This window comes from Notamacropus eugenii, chromosome 5 (genome assembly GCF_028372415.1).
Source record: "Notamacropus eugenii isolate mMacEug1 chromosome 5, mMacEug1.pri_v2, whole genome shotgun sequence".
NCBI classification, from domain to species: domain Eukaryota; kingdom Metazoa; phylum Chordata; class Mammalia; order Diprotodontia; family Macropodidae; genus Notamacropus; species Notamacropus eugenii.
In genome coordinates, this window is record NC_092876.1 from 328,556,158 (window position 1) to 328,573,399 (window position 17,242).

Genomic DNA, 17,242 nt, shown 5'->3' on the forward strand with positions numbered 1-17,242 from the left:
TGGAAATAACTTCAAATGACTTATACCAGTCATCCATCACTTTATTCCTTTGCAATCTCTGACAATTTGGGAAATGTTATTGTTGCTTGACAGGAACTGTAGGACCAGAAACCACTATCATTACATATACTCAAGGCACTGATACCCAACCTTCATCATTCCCTGCCACCCATGTAAGAGGCAAGATAGATGCAATTATATTGCTTTTGGAGAGATTTATTATTACTCCTCCAATGGATTTTAATTCAAGAAAACATACATTATAAGCCAAAAATTACGGTAAACGTTGGAAATACAGGGACAAAAATGTACAACTCCATCAAGGAACTTTACATTTCCATTTATTGGGGCCAACCAGTCCATTGGAAGTTTATTCTGACTCTTCTGTGAAATAATTTTCTGTTTCTTCCCTGGGTCTACTAAAAATCAACAATGAAATGTTTTATATACATATATACATATATGTATGTATGTATGTGTATATGTACATGTACATACATGTTTCTGTGTGTGTATATGAAAGAAATCAAAGCCTGAAAAATCATACTTATTAATGAAAAGTGATAGCTTTCTAATAGCCTGATATCTTTCCTAATGTCAAGATGATATGGGCCACTGTAGAAGAAGCCCTTAAGTGTAGGTGGTCATCATATAGCCGAGGAAGGTACTTGGAAAAAGTGTGGATGCAAGCTTTGGATCAAATACATGATATCTATATACACTTGGTTCCCTTGAAGATAACTCAAGAGAAGAAAAAAAGTTATAGGATTAACTGGAAAAACAGCTTTCCTCTTTTTTTGTGACACTTGATATTCTTCAGTGGTATATTTCTTTTCAATAATAAGTGCTTGTTTATTATCCTGTGCTATATATTGCACATGCTTATTTTCTGTAATTTCTAAAAACCTCTTCAGAGTTTTTTACTTCAATAATTGAAAGAGGTGTGATTTTAATCAGTGTGAATGAACATTCTCCATGAACATTAATCCAGTACTTCCTCTAAACTTTAGCATTTTGTAGGAAAAAACCCACCGCTGAGGAACTAAGGAATTCGATTTTTAAATACCCTCTTTGCAATGTCTGTAACTCTCATTCTCTCATGTTGTTACCCAATAGAGAATTTTTTCAGTAGGGAAATTACGTAGGAAAGAAAAGATTTGGGATCCAGAGAACTGGGGATTCCTTCATTGATCAGAATCTATAGAGCAAGAAGCATTCATCACTGCTCATAACCCACATAAATGATCAATTAGAACTTGTGTTTTAAGTATTAAACAAGTCACTGTGGTGGTGCATTTTAAAAGCACTCAAGAACTAATGAAACTTGTTTTAAAGCAGAAGAAAGTACAGAAAGGGACAGATGAGCAGAGCATTTTTGTTACTATATTTAATACATATTTAAAACAAAACCCACTAACAAGTTCACAGTTTATTATATGAGGTATTTTTAAAAGAGAACTCTACCGGGAATCAGGAGGCCTGGTGTCCATCTCAGCTCTGCTACTGGTTATTTTGTAACCAAGTCACAACTTCTGTGAGCTAAATTTCCTTGTATGTGAGATGGAGGGAATACCTGCCTTACCTGCTTGCCCAGATTTTTTGTGAGTGCTAAGCAAAAAACATTCCATTCTTTCACATTGAAGCCTATTTAGTCAAGGGATATTTGCTACCTATGAGGCCAGAGTAAAGTGTGAACAGCATGTCATGCTAAATACCTACCAAGTGCATGTTAATGGATAGTTCAGCAGCCAGCAGCCACAGTATTAGGTTATTCTTCCTAAGGCACAAGATCCCACGGGAAAAAAATAGCATTGGAATAAATCAGAAACTCTGCAGAGATTGATATGTCTTGGCTGGCCCTAGGAATAGGTGATTTCTCACCTGGTGTGTAATTAGTCTTTGACAGGCCCCAGCTACCCATAAACTCTGCCATTGCTTGCTATACTGCCTGAAATTCTGCCATTAGATATGTATTCCTTTAAATTACAGCGACTGCCTTTGTTAAATGAACACACTCCCCTGGGAAAAATCAGCTGGTTAAGTCCTGACATCAGCACAATTACTTTATTATTAGATTTTCTCTGAGAGAAGTAGACTGGACAGTACAAAGGTGGGAAGAGTAGACTAAGCTATTAAAATAGCTAAAGGACAAAGAAACAGGAGGCAGAAGCTAATCAAGACAATTCCACTTATCCGTTTTGTGCATGGGATCCCCACCATCAATTCCACTTCCTCCTTTGATGGCCCCTGTGCAACTGGCCCACTCCCAGGCCCCCAGCCTGGTCATAGTGCTCCAGGACACTGTGAGCAATGAAGTCCCGCTCAGAGTGCAAAGTGTCGCATTGTCTGCAACTCACAATCTCACACCGGGGACATGTACTTCTCAGGGGTATGTCCTGCCAAGCACCTCTCTCTGGGGGAAATAGGGCTTCTTTAGAGCTTGTCTCATGAAGACACCGACTCTCACCTTCCTCTGGAGGTTCCCCTCTCTCCAGAGCACTAGAAGGAACAGAGGGCGCTGATCCTGAGGCTGGAGATTTCCACCTGTGAAGGAATCCATAGTCACCTTACCCTAGGGGAGGGGACATGTATGTGATTGACATTTAAATTCCTCCACAATCTGGTTCTTCTACAGGCTTCACCCATTGTCATCTCCAGCCCTTTCCATTGCACATGGCTCATTCCCACTTACACAGGATCATAGAGCTGGAGATGTGAGAGCCCTCAGAGGTCATCATAGGGTCATAGATTGATAGAAGCTGGAAACCCCATTTTACATATGAGGAAACAGGCTTGGGGAAAGTAAATGAATTGCCCAAGACATGCCGTGTCATAGTAATTTCTCTTGCTTGTCATGCATGAGCACACTTACCAAACGAAGATGACTAAGTCACTTATCTCCAAACCATCTTTGTAAAGATTAGAAAACCAAGACCCAAGGTACCTCAGCTATCACAGCAGAGAAGATCTGAGCCCTTCCCTGACCACTTCTGCTTAGCCTGATTGCTCTAGCCTCTGAATTCTTATAATCTTGCATTTAATAAGTGTTGTTTGTTTTCCTTTGATGTGCATCTTCTCCCTAACTTAACTGAACTCTTCAGTTTTATACTTTTGTATCCACCACAGCACCTAGCACCAGAACAGGCACACAGGAGACACCCAGCAAATCACCATCAAATGTAATTGAATGTTAAGGACCTGAAGATAAGGGGAGCCTACTGGGGGCAGGGGCCAGACTGAAGGATTATGTCTGTTCTAAGTTGGAAAGGGCTCACCTTCCCATGCAGCATCATCTGGGGGGTTGGGAGTGATAGATGGAGTAAGGGTTGTGGTCATTAATGTGACATCTCATGTCACTTTAATATCTGCAAAGCACTTTCCCCACAACAACCCTGAAAAGTAGAAAAGAAGTGTTTTCTCCAATTAAAAAAAAAAAACAAATGAGACAATAGACTCAGAGAGATAATTAGAATTATCCAAAACAAGTAAATGGCACCCACTCCCTGGTGTTGTTTGAATTATTGTCTTCATTTATCTTTCTACATGTTGCATTCTTCCAGTAACCTCCTGAAAGGCAGGGGCTGTTTCCATTTTTTGGTCTTTGATTCCCCAGCATATAGTATAGACCCTTATTAAAAGGTTGAGTTGAACTAAGCAATAATGGAAGGGCCTGCCTCTTGGGCCATTGTATTTCTTTCACAGGAGACCTTCAGAGGGAGTTAAATGATCAAGTTAAATGCTCAGGGGTCAGACGGGTTGGGTAATACGCCTAAAAGGCACCTTCTAAACTTTGCTTCTGTGCTTCTCTAACTTGCCATGGGCTACCGGGCTGTAAATGTGTCAGTCAGGCTAGAAGTCCCAATGCTTACATAATATCCTGCTGCCTCTAGTAACCTTGAACAAAGCATCCATTCTTTCTTGTTTCTTGAGCTTCAGTTTCCTCATAGGTAAAATAGGGATAATCATAATCACTCATCTTAGCCTATAGTACTGCTAGGAGGATAGATGGAGCACACTTGGTGTGAAACCCTTAGAAGACTGTCTTGTAAACTCTGCAGAGTCCTACAAGTTGTAAAATGATACCATACCCACAATTCCCTTCATTCCTCCCCATTCTGTGCTCCCAACCCCATCTCTTACTTTTTCCATTGAACAGGTTCAGAGAAAAACCTCAGGGCAGGAAACCGCCTCTTCAGCAGGTGTTCTCTCCTCCTTCCAGTACTGTGGAACTCCCCTAAAGGTACCTCCTTGCTTTCCTGACTCCATTTCTTCCAGCTCATGGTGCCTGGCACACCAAAGGAGTCAGCCTCCTTAGAAAGCGCAGGACAAGGCAGCAGGCTGGGTCTTGAGTGACCTGGAAGATGGGTATACATAATCAGTCAACCCCAATATGAAACCGAGAGGAGGCAGCCAGACAGTAGATACTGAAGTCTATGGTAGGCACTATATGGGAAACAAGAGGAGGAGGAAGTCTCTACCCCCTAGAAATTTAGTCTAGTTAGGGATAGAAGACTCTCTCTGCCTCTTTCCCTCTCCTCCCCCTCTCTCTGTCTTTAATACACATGCACACATCTTTTTGGCAAGTGGTTTGGCACGTAACTAGTGCTATAGAATCAGTGAAAGGGGAGGGGTGGGCTATGAGAGATTCATGGAAAGAATAAACTCAAGCTGAATGATGGCTAGGAATTCAAAAGTGGTAGAAAGGAGAGGATATTCCCACTGGAAAAAAAAAACCCATAGAAGATAGTGAGGAGACAATAGGGCCAAAATGCTAAGGTAAAAGACCCCTACAACATGCACACTTACCTCACCCCAAGACTGGAAAGCAAGTGACTTCAGGAAAGACTGAATGACAGGCAGAGCAAGCTCTTTTGTTTGTCCAGAGTCGTGGTGATTCTGCAATAGTGTTAGTATCAAGTTAAGTCCCAGGAAATAAGGGCTCATTGCCCTTGAATTAAGGAACACGGGAAGGTATCAAGAAGGCAAAGCTATCTCATTGAAAGAAAACTGCTGTAGATCCTTAGAACCAATATTCAGCAGGGATAAAAAAAAAAGAGAGAAGAGAAACAAAAGAATTCTTCCTCTCTGAGAGGTGGGAGTCTTGTCTCCTGCACTAACTGAAGTACGTGACAGTAGAAGGGAGGAGGTCTAGATCATAGTGCTAAGCATTAGGAAACAATTCCTTCTCTCTGAGGAACAACATTAGATTAATCTTCATTTCCGTGCCAGAGTATATTCTCTTGAAAAAGCCTCCTGCTGCCCTGAGGAATCCAATTAGCCTCTTCCTCCAGCAGCAAAGCTCCTAATTGTATTTGCATTTGGGGGTCTGTCTTGCCTCTTCAACAGGTCCTCATTTACTCTTGATAATAGGCAATATACAGGCAAGTCTATGCATCCTGCCCATTTGTCAGACTGCAATAATCTGGTTTTCCTAAGCAAATGATAAAAATTCATGACTGGCTGAGAAGTCAGGTAATCCATCAAATATTTCTTTTTAATTCAGTTCAAAAAACATTTATTAAGAGCCAATTATATACAAAAAAGAGGCAGCATCAGAGTATGTAGAGAGCTGGCCTTGAAATCAAGAAGCACAGGTCCAAGCTCTGACATGTAGTGGATATGTGACTGTGGACAAGACACTCCATCTCTGCTCTCCACTGTGTTACTATGTCAGCAGTACTGACCTGCATTGGGGAGAAGACTCATCATCCAAGAGTTCCTTAAACTGGTGATATCACAAGTAAAATCTTTATTCCTACTTACAAGATACCAGTGCTGAGAGTGGGAGCAGAGACAATAGAATCCCAGTCCTTAAGAATCATATGATTTAGTATAAATTGTCTTTATTAAAATCATTGCTTCTGTACTGAGACTGAAGATTGTGTCTACGTAAGCACAAGTTGCAACATTTCACAATTTCTAAAAGGAATGTCATCAGTTACAACAACCATGCATACCCTGATTTGTTATTACATTTTGGAAGCATTTTCAGTCATTTCTTAAAGAAATGCTTATAACATTGTCATATATATGTATGTGTGTGTGCATGTGTGTGTACACACATATATACACACACTTTCACTCAACTACAAAACATTGATTAACTTTTCCAGTATGAGCTATAGTGTTAACACAAAAGGCATAATTGTTTAATTTATGAAATCAGAATGAATATTTACTGTAAAAAAAATTAAAAGCTTACCAATAAAGACTATTACTTTATTGAACCAATGTGAAGAATACAACTTGAACTTTGAATACATTCATCTTTTAGAGCCGTCCTCTGAATAACTTCAGCTCAAAGCACTCGTCAGTACTGGGAACATGGACTTAGACTGAAGTTTGACAATGATGCAGTCTAACTGTCTCTTTGCATCACGCTGTGGAAAACTGCTCATGTTGAGGGGCAATGCTCACCAACCATTCTGGTTTGATGACTGCACACGTACTGATACGATTCTTTGTTTTAAGGACAAATTCACGCTAAAGCATCCATTCTGGTTTTTGGTCCAGAACAGCTGAAGGCTGTAACTGCTCTACTTGCACGTCCTCTACACTTGAGTAATATCCAGTTCATTCCAAATGTGCCATCTACGTAAAATACCCCAGTAACTAAAGTTTTAGTTACATTAATGTCATAGTTTATGCTTTTGAACTCTGTACTTCTACAAGGAAAATTAGATCTGTCCATGATTCATGACAGCTGCTGGCGTATAATTGCAGACATCAGGATGTGAAACTGTCATAGCATCACTGAACTAACTTGTGATTTTGTTTAAAAGTGTGATAAACGCTCAGCACTGTCAGATGATCTCCACGTATGTGTACAGACCTCATCTTGGCTTCATCTGCTATTTTCTTGTCCTTTGTGGGGCTAACAAAAACACTGTGGGACTGACAACGTAGCAGCAATAGGACCATGTTAAAACAGTTGTAGTTACAACTTGCAATAGCCTTTTTAGCAAGCTGTGGATCCAATGGGAATTCTGTCATCGTGGATCCCAATTCAGTCAAGTCTCCATTGTCATTTTAAGAGCTAGATAATTCAAAAGCTCTAGGGCTTTCATTAGTTTCAGGAGTTGGTGGATTCATAAAACTGAGTGGGCCAACTCATCTGTAACAAGCTTCTTCAACTGTTACACTGTTGAACCCAAATTGGATCTCAAAATTTTAGGATAAGTATTATCCTGTATTTCAATTTTATAGACTTTCTCAGTTTAAAGTCTGTAACATTTTGCAGACCTGGTACGACCAGCTTGTCCAGCTTTGCTGATTGCTGTCACTAAAAGAGACTCCACTCTGATCCAAGGATTATATTCCTTCTGTTTTGCAAATCTAGGATCAATGACAAACACCTCTATCTGTTGTTAGTGAGTCACTGTAATACTGGTGGACACACCTACCTTTTGTTCTATTGCTACATTTCATTTGTTTGAAGAGAGATGCTCACAAAATCTCTGTTGTTGAAGTGGAAGTGTGGAATACAGAGTGGCATTAATATCACCAACTTCTGGACCTAAATCATCAATGTATACTTTATTTTCAGGAGTTTCAACAACTTCCTTTTGTTCAGTATAGAAAAGAAGATCTCCTTCCTTCTTTTTAGACACATGAATTTGTAGCACAATTTGAATTGCTGCTTCAAGGTAATATCTACTTTTAGGGTATAAAGCGTGATGCCTAACCAGAAAATCTTGTCCTTATATTCCAAGCCACATCTTTAGAATGTCACTGTAACGATGAGTTTGGGGTGGATTAGTGAATGGATTAATACACTTTGGAAGTGATGTGTGGCCTGTGCATGCTGATTGAGCCAAATGTGTCGAGTGTGCTGAATGCAGTGGTTTTAATAGCATTAGTAAAGGCATACAAAGCCTTTTTCTTCTCTTTCTCTCTTCTCTCTTTCTCCTCAGTCAGGTTCTCTGTCATGATCTTTCACTATTCTGTCACAATCTTAATCCTTCCCCGCGGTTTCCCTGTCTTTCTTGCCGAAGGGATAATCCTCCCCTAGGTCCAACCAGTGCCATTTGGACATGGTCACACTGAGATGGCAGTGATGGAAGAAGGAATTTTTTTTTTATTTTAAATTTTATTTTTCATTTTTAACACAGTTTATAACAGATAAAACAATTCAAACTTTTGGTCAGGTGATACTTCTTTTTAAAGCATTTACAATATGTACCACAAAAGAATTTTTTTTTATAACATCAACTGAGACACAAATAATATTTATGTTTGCTAACTTCACAAGCTCTTGAGCTAATTGTCTCCACATTATTACTAAGAATTAAAGGACCCTAACTTACTATTGTTGGTCTAAAGTCCTAAGCCTAATAGCTTAATTTTAGACTTGACCTTGGATGTTCCCCTACCAATAATCTATAATTTAATAAATCTGGTATTAAGCTTATAAACTTTTTGACTATAGGAAATTGCCACCAAGAGTAGGGACATTGCAGGGATACAATATCTCCCCAGCTTTATGTCAATTCCAGGCAGGAGTAGATTGTCAACTTGCATTCAGTCAGGCTTAAAGTCTGCCAGGTGTCAGTGGGGAAGTTGAGTCAGGAGAATCCTACCTCAGCCCAGGCTGAACAGCCACTCTCCCACCCTTCCCATGAGATCACCTTTTGCAGTTCATACCAGCATCTCACAGGCTTACAGGTTCAGACCACCTTTCTTGCTATCCATATCTGGAGTTAGACTCAGAAGAACAGTCACTTAATAGTCCCATAGCATCTAAAAATATCAAGTTCCAATAACCAGGTTTCAAATATGATTGTAATTTCACTTTGGCTAAGGAATATCTTTTGAGGCAAGTCTTAAGTGGCTACATGCCTTTCTATACATGTTCTAGTTCCTGATTAAATAACAATCATAAAATCAAATTTATCATTAAAACCTTAACTTTTCCATCAGTGCCAAATTTTACCTGAGGTTACCTTACTCTAGGAAATTTAGAATAAAATTCTTTTCCCCAGACTAAAGATGTCATTGATTTTTTCTCAGTAATTAATTCAGTCCATTGTTTTAATACTAATTGCTTTTACCTCACTTTGAAACATGTCCAATTTTTCTCCCCATCACTCGCCTCCCCTTGCTTCCTAATATCTTGCATTCTGATTACTCCTTCCCTCAATATACCCTCCCTTCTATCACACCCCACCCTTCCCTTATCCCCATCTTCTCTCTTTTCTTGTAGGGCAAGATAAATTTCTATACCCAATTCCCTGTGTTCCTTATTTCCCGATTATATGAAATAAAAATTCTCAACATTCATTGCTAATACTTTGAATTCCAACTTCTCTACCTCCCCCCCTCCGCACTGAGAAGGCAAGCAATTCAATACAGACTAAATATGTGTTGTTTTGCAAAAGACTTCCATAATAATCATGTTGTGTAATACTAACTATATTGCCCTCTGTCCTACTCTATCCCCTCTTATTTTTTCCCCCTCAATTGACCTTGTCCCTTCTCAAAAGTGTTTTTTTCTAGTAATTCCCTTCTCCCATTTGCCCTCTCTTCTATCATTCCCCTCACCCCACTTGTCACCTCCTCCCCTACTTTCCTGTGGTGTAAGATAGATTTTCATATCAAATTTAGTGAGCATGTTATTCCCTCCTTCAGCCATATGTGGAGAGAGTAGCTTCACTTTTCCCCTCTCCCCTTCTCCCTTTTCTGCTCCATTGAACAAGATTTTTCTTATCTCTTTTATGAGTTATAGCCTGCCCCATTCCATTTCTCCCTTTGTCCTCCCAGTATTTTCCTCCCTCACCCTTTAATTTTTATTTTATTTTATTTTGTGTGAATATCATCTCTTCTGATTCAACACACCCTGTACTCTCTGTCTATATATGTGTATGTGTGTGTGTATGTACAATCTCTCCATCTACCCAAATACTGAGAAAAGATTCAAGAGTTATAAATATTTTCTTTCCATGTAGTAATGTAAACAATTCAGCATTAGAAAGTCTTTTGTGATTTTTCTTTCCCGTTTACCTTTTCATGCTTCTCTTGATTCTTGTACTGGAAAGTCAAATTTTCTATACAGATCTGATCTTTTCCTCAATATGAATGGTTGAAAGTCCTCTATATCATTGAATGACCATTTATTCCCTTGAAGTATTATACTCAGATTTTCTGGGTAGATGACTCTTGGCTTCAATCCCAGTTCCTTTGACCTCTGGAATATTCCATTCCAAGCCCTTTTATCCCTCAGTTTTGAAGCTGCCAGATCCTGTGTTATCCTGATCGTATTTCCACAATACTCAAATTGTTTCTTTCTAGCCGCTTGCAGTATTTTCTCCTTGATCTGGGAACTCTGAAATTTGGTCACAATATTCCTAGGAGGGGCGGAGCCAAGATGGCAAAGTAGAAAGACGCACATACACACAGCTCCGAACCCACAAACCACAGAACAGCTAGAGGGGACCAACCCAGGGCGAATTCTGCACCCAGAGACCACGGAATATTGGAGCGAGGGAAATTTCTGTTACAGAGAGACCTCCAAACCTCTCTCGGGGGGTCCTTCGTGCAGTGGACTGGGCGCCGGGTCGGGGAGCAGAGGGCAGCCCTGCCGTGGCAGCAACACCGTGAGGAAAAGATCCGAGCGGGCTACGGGGACGGGATCTCCAGCGGTGGCACAAGCCCCTCCACCCACAGAGGGACCTGCAAACCCCTCGCAAAAGGTCCATCGTGCTGCAGATGCAGAGCCCAGCCTGGACCTGCGGCAGCAGCGGCCGCGGCCCCGAGAGGTACAGATCCGAGAAGGCTCCAGAGATGGGATCTCCAGCAGCGGCACAAGCCCCCCCCACCAACAGGTGACTGATGGGGGTAGGTTAGAGAGTGTCTTTGGTGGGTTGAGAGGGGAGTGGGGTGCCCCCATGGCTCGGCCCCCCCTAGGAGATAGAAGCTGAGAGGTGGCTGCAGACAGGGGCTCCCCAAATGGGCGGGAGCCTGGATCCATTGTGGAAGGTCTGTGCATAAACCCCCAGAGGGAACTGAGCCAGAGAGGCGGCCCTGCCCCTGACCACCTGAACTTAATTCTCACACTGAATAGCAGCCCTGCCCCCGCCAAAAATCCTAAGGCGGGAAGCAGCATTTGAATCTCAGTTCCCAAACGCTGGCTGGGAGGACCAGGAGGCGAGGTGGGTGTGAGGAGAATATTCAAAGGTCAAGCCACTGGCTGGGGAGAATGCCCAGAAAAGGGAAAAGAAATAAAACTATTGAAGGGTACTTTCTTGGAGAAAAGACACTTCCTCCCTTCCTTTCTGATGGGGAGGAACAATGCTTGCCATCAGGCAAAGACACAGAAATCGAGGATTCTGTGTCCCAGCCCACCCAATGGGCTCGGGCCATGGAAGAGCTCAAGAGGAATTTTGAAAATCAAGTTAGAGAGGTGGAGGAAAGACTGGGAAGAGAAATGAGAGGGATGAGGGAGAAGCATGAAAAGCAGATCAGCTCCCTGCTAAAGGAGAACCAAAAAAATCTTGAAGAAATTGGCACCTTGAGAACTAGCCTAACTCAGTTGGCAAGGGAGGTGCAAGGGGCCAATGAGGAGAAGAATGCTTTCAAAAGCAGAATTAACCAAATGGAAAAGGAGATTCAAAAGCTCACTGAAGAAAATAGATCTTTCAAAACTGGAATGGTACAGATGGACACTAAGGACTTTATGAGAAAGACAGATATCACAGAACATAGCGTGCAGATTTGAAAAATGGAAGATAATGTGAAATATCTTATTGGAAAAACAACTGACCTGGAAAATAGAATCAGGAGAGACAATGTAAAAATTCTGGGACTACCTGAAAACCATGATCAAAAGAAGAGCCTAGACATCATCTTCCATGAAATTATCAAGGAAAACTGCCCTGAGATTCTAGAACCAGAGGGCAAAATAAATATTCAAGGAATCCGCAGAACACCGCATGAAAGAGATCCAAAAAGAGAAACTCCTAGGAGCATTGTGGCCAAATTCCAGAATTCCCAGGTGAAAGAGAAAATATTGCAAGCAGCTAGAAAGAAACAATTCAAGTATTGTGGAAATACAATCAGGATAACACAAGATCTAGCTCCCTCTACATTAAGGGATCGAAAGGAATGGAATAGGATATTCCAGAAGTCAAAGGAACTAGGACTAAAACCAAGAATCACCTACTCAGCAAAACTGAGTATAATACTTCAGGAGAAAAAATGGTCTTTCAATGAAATAGAGGATTTTCAAATTTTCCTGATGAAAAGACCAGAGCTAGAAAGAAAATTTGACTTTCTAACACAAGAATGAAGAGAACCATGAAAAGGTGAACAGCAAAGAGAAGTCATAAGGGACTTACTAAAGTTGAACTGTTTACATTCCTACATGGAAAGACAATATTTGTAACTCTTGAAACATTTCAGTATCTGGGTACTGGGTGGGAGTACACACACACACATGCACACACGCACACATACATAGAGACAGAGTGCACAGAGTGAATTGAAGAGGATGGGATCATATCTTAAAAAAAAAATGAAATCAAGCAGTGAGAGAGAAATATTGGGAGGAGAAAGGGAGAAGTTATATGGGGCAAATTATCTCTCATAAAAGAGGCAAGCAAAAGACTTATTAGTGGTGGGATAAAGAGGGGAGGCAAGAGAAAAACATGAGGTCTACTCTCATCACATTCCACTAAAGGAAAGAATATAATTCACACTCATTTTGATAGGAAAACCTATCTCATAATACAGGAGAGTGGGGGACAGGGGCACAAGCAGGGTGGGGGGGAGGATGGAGGGGAGGATATGGGGAGGAGAATGCAATCCGAGGTCGACACTCATGGGGAGGGAAAGGACCATAAGAAAATAGAAGTAATGGGGGACAGGATAGGATGGAGGGAAATATAGTTAGTCCTATACAACACAACTAGTATGGAAATCATTTGCAAAACTACACAGATTTGGCTTATATTGAATTGCTTGTCTTCCAAGGGGAAGGGGTGGAGAGGGAGGGAGCTAAAGAAGTTGGAACTCAAAGTGTTAGGACCAAATGTAATGTTCTTACCACTGGGTAACAAGAAATACAGGTTAAGGGGTCAAGAAAGCTATCTGGCCCTGCAGGACAAAAGAGAAGATGGAGACATGGACAGGGAGAGAGGATAGAGGAGAGAGCAGATTGGTCACAGGGGCAACTAGAATGCTTGGGTTTGGGGGGGGAGGGGATAAAAGGGGAGAAAATTTGTAACCCAAAATTTTGTGAAAATAAATGTTAAAAGTTAAATAAATAAAAAATAAAATTAAAATAAAAACAATATTCCTCGGAGTTTCCCTGTTTGGGGTCTCTTTCAGGAGGTGATCAGTGGATTCCTTCAATATTTATTTTGCCCTCTGGTTCTAAAATATCAGGGCAATTTTCCTTGACAATTTCATGGAAGATAATGTCTAGGCTCTTTTTTTGATCATGGCTTTCAAGTGTCCCACAATTTTCAAATTGTTTCTCCTGGATCTATTTTCCAGATCAGTTGTTTTTCCAATAAGATGTTTCACATTATCTTCTATTTTTTCAGACTTTTGGTTTTGTTTTTTAAATGCTTGGTTTATCTCATAGTCATTCATTTCCCTGAATTCAATTCTGTCTTTCAATGAATTATTTTGTTCAGTGAGCTTTTGAAACTTCTCCTCCATTTGGCTAATTCTGCTTTTAAAAGCCTCCTTTTCTTCATTGGCTTTTTGGACCTCTTTTTCCAGTTGAGTTAGCCTCTTTTTAAAGTTTTTATTTTCCTCAGCATTTTTTTTTGGTTCTCCTTTAGTAAGCTGCTAACTTGTTTTTCAAGCTCTTCTATTGCCTGAGCCCAGCTTAAGTTCCCTTTATAGGCCCTGGAGGCAGAGGCCTTGACTTCTTCTGACAGCATGCCTTCTTCTTTCCCATCCGAAAGGATGGGATGAGACACCTGTTCCCCAAGAAAATAACCTTCTATGGTTACTTTCCCTTTTTGGGGCATTTTCCCAGACTGTTACTTGATTTTTGAGTTTCCTCTCCACGACTACCTCGCCTCCAGTTCTGCCAAGCCAGCACTGAGGGCTGAGATTCAGATGAGCTGCTCCAAACCCTCAGGGGCTTTAGGCAGGGGCAGGGGCAGGGCCATTATTCAGTGTGAGATTAAGATCAGCTGCTCAGGTCAGGGTAGGGCCACCACACCGGGCTCAGTTCTCTCAGGGGTTTTAGGATGAGACCAACAATGGATGCAGGCTACTGCCTGCCTTGAGAGCCCTTGTCCACTGCTGCCTCCCATGCTGCCACCTGAGGAGGCCTGAGTTATGGGGACACCCTGCTCCCTTCTCAGCCATCCAAAAAAGCCCTCTCACTGACCTTTGGCACCTCTGGGTTGAGGGATCTGCCCTGCTGCTGGAGATTCTGTCCCTGAAGCCTGCTTGGTTCTACTCCTCCTGGTGCTGTGTGGCCAAGGCTGGGGTGTGCTGTGCTGTGTATCCGATGCAACAGACCTTTCCTGTGGGTCTTTCAGGTCACTCTGGGATAGAAATCTCCTCCACTCTGTTGTTCTACAGCTTCTGCTGCTCTAGAATTTGTTGAGAGTTCTTATTTACAGGTATTTTATGGGCTGTGGGGTAAGAGCTAGTGTATGTGTGTCTTTTTACTCCACCATCTTGGCTCCACTCCAGAAGAAGGAATTTTAAAAGGTTAGAGAGGAGTGAGGTGAGGGGTTGGCAGTGGCAATGGGAGGAACAAGGAATATCTCTTTGCTTAGCCAACAGCCTCAACTGGGTGCCAGATCCATTTAGTAAAATGTTGGTGGCGAGGACAGGGCCTGTGCAAGCTCCTTGGTGTGAGCACCGCCCAACCCCCCCCCCCCCCCCAAAGAAATTTCAGGTTTTTATTATCTTATTATTACTATAATTGTCATTTTCCCCTTCCAGATCCCCAGACAATATTGTAGCTTGTGGGGGGAGATGACATTTTGACTTTCAATATTTAACAAGCAATGAGATTAGAGGAAAGAAAGTACAGACCAGTGGATGGGGCTAGATGTTGTGTCAAGAATTTGTTGTTGTTCATTCAGATCTGATTCTTCATGAGTCCATGCCCCATCTCATGCCAGGCCCTTCTATCGTCCACTGCCTCTTTTTTTTTTTTAAATTAATTGTTTTCAATCTTCAACAATCACTTCCACAAGTCTTAAGTTTTCTCAACAGAAAGACAAAAAAAATGCAGGCTCTCCCCAAACAACCCATAAAATACTTATAGAGAAGGACTCTCAACAAATTTTGGAGCAGTAGAAGTAGAGAACAACAGAGTGGAGGAGATTTCCAGCCCAGGGTGACCTGAAAGGCACACAGGAAAGGTTGGTTGCACCAGACATGAAGCCCAGCACAGAACCCAGCCCAGCCTTGGCCACGAGGTGTGGCACTATGAGACTCTGGGAGGAGGACACCTTGGGGGTGGAATCTCCAGTCGCAGGAGCAGGTCCTCAGATCCCTCAACCCACAGGTGCCAAAGGTCAGTGATGGGGTCTTTTCAGGTGGCCAGGAAGGGAGAAGGGCCTTCCCATAGCCCCGGCCTCAGACAGCAGCCCACAGAGGCCACATCGGGCAGGCAGCAGCAGATCTCAAGTCAGCCCCTACAGCAACCCGAGACCATTGCTGGATCATAAAAACCCCTGGGGGCACTGAGGGAGCTGGTCTTTGTCTCACACTGAATGGTGGCCCTGCCCCCACAGCTTGACTGAATCCCACCCCCACCCCCAGTGCTAGCTTGGTGGAACTGGAGGTCAGGTGCCTGTGGAGAGGAAATTCTGCTAAGATTTTGGGCACAAAAATCCTTCCCTGCACCCAGACCAGTACACACTTGATTGTGCCACCTTGGAGGAACTGATATCTTACAGGTCCCCAGAGTATACCCTACTCTTGACAAAGGACCCAAAAGCCAAGTAACTGGTTGGGAAAATGCCCAAAAAAGGGGAAAAAATAAGACCATAGAAGGTTATTTTCTTGGTGAACAGATATCTCCTCCCATCCTTTTGGATGAGGACGAACAATGCTTACTATCAGGGAAAGACATAGAAGTCAAGGCTTCTGTATCCCAAACATCCAAAATAAATATTCAGTGGTCTCAGACCATGGAAGAGCTCAAAAAGGATTTTGAAAATCAAGTAAGAGAGGTGGAGGAAAAACTGGGAAGAGAAATGAGAGAGATGCAAGAAAAGCATGAAAAGAGGGTCAACAACTTGCTAAAGGAGACCCAAAAGAATGCTGAAGAAAATAACACCTTGAAAAACAGGCTAACTCAATTGGCAAAAGAGGTTCAAAAAGCCAATGAGGAGAAGATTGCTTTAAAAAAGCAGAATCAGCCAAATGGAAAAGGAGGTCCAAAAGCTCACTGAAGAAAACAGTTCTTTCAAAATTAGAATGGAACAGATGGAGGCTAATGACTTTATGAGAAACCAAGAAATCACAAAACAAAACCAAAAGAATGAAAAAATGGAAGATAATGTGAAATATCTCATTGGAAAAACAACTGACCTGGAAAATAGATCCAGGAGAGACAATTGAAAAATTATGGGACCATCTGAAAGCCATGATCAAAAAAAGAGCCTAGACATCATCTTTCATGAAATTATCAAGGAAAACTGCCCTGAGATTCTAGAACCAGAGGGTGAAATAAGTATTCAAGGAATCTACCAATCACCGCTTGAAAGAGATCCAAAAAGAGAAACTCCTAGGAACATTGTGGCCAAATTCCAGAGTTCCCAGGTCAAGGAGAAAATATTGCAAGCAGCTAGAAAGAAACAATTCAAGTATTGTGGAAATACAATCAGGATAACACAAGATCTAGCAGCTTCTACATTAAGGGATAGAAGGGCATGGAATATGATATTCTAGAAGTCAAAGGAACTAGGACTAAAACCAAGAATCACCTACCCAACAAAACTGCGTATGATACTTCAGAGGGAAAAAATGGTCTTTCAATGAACTAGAGGACTTTCAAGCATTCTTGATGAAAAGACCAGAGCTGAAAAAAAAATTTGACCTTCAAACACAAGAATCAAGAGAAGCATGAAAAGGTAAACAGCAAAGAGAAATCATAAGGGACTTACTAAAGTTGAACTATTTACATTCCTACATGGAAAGACAATATTTGTAACTCTTGAAACTTTTTTCAGTATCTGGTTAGTTGGTTGGATTACACACACACACACACACACACACACACACACACACACACACACAGAAAGAGAGAGAGAGAGAGAGA

General features: G+C 41.6%; 1 long non-coding RNA gene and 1 pseudogene across 1 annotated transcript; both read right to left on the reverse strand.

Annotated features, from left to right (window-relative positions):
* Window positions 1-234: 234 nt before the first annotated feature.
* LOC140506401 (uncharacterized) lies at window positions 235-5,117 on the reverse strand. The gene is made up of 3 exons (XR_011967921.1): window positions 4,807-5,117; window positions 4,141-4,354; window positions 235-2,544 (listed from the first exon to the last, which is right to left on the reverse strand). It is a non-coding gene; the product is annotated as an uncharacterized lncRNA (long non-coding RNA).
* A 1,270-nt stretch (window positions 5,118-6,387) lies between these two features.
* Window positions 6,388-7,929, reverse strand: LOC140507924 (ATP-dependent RNA helicase DHX15 pseudogene; annotated as a pseudogene).
* Between the last annotated feature and the right edge of the window lie 9,313 nt (window positions 7,930-17,242).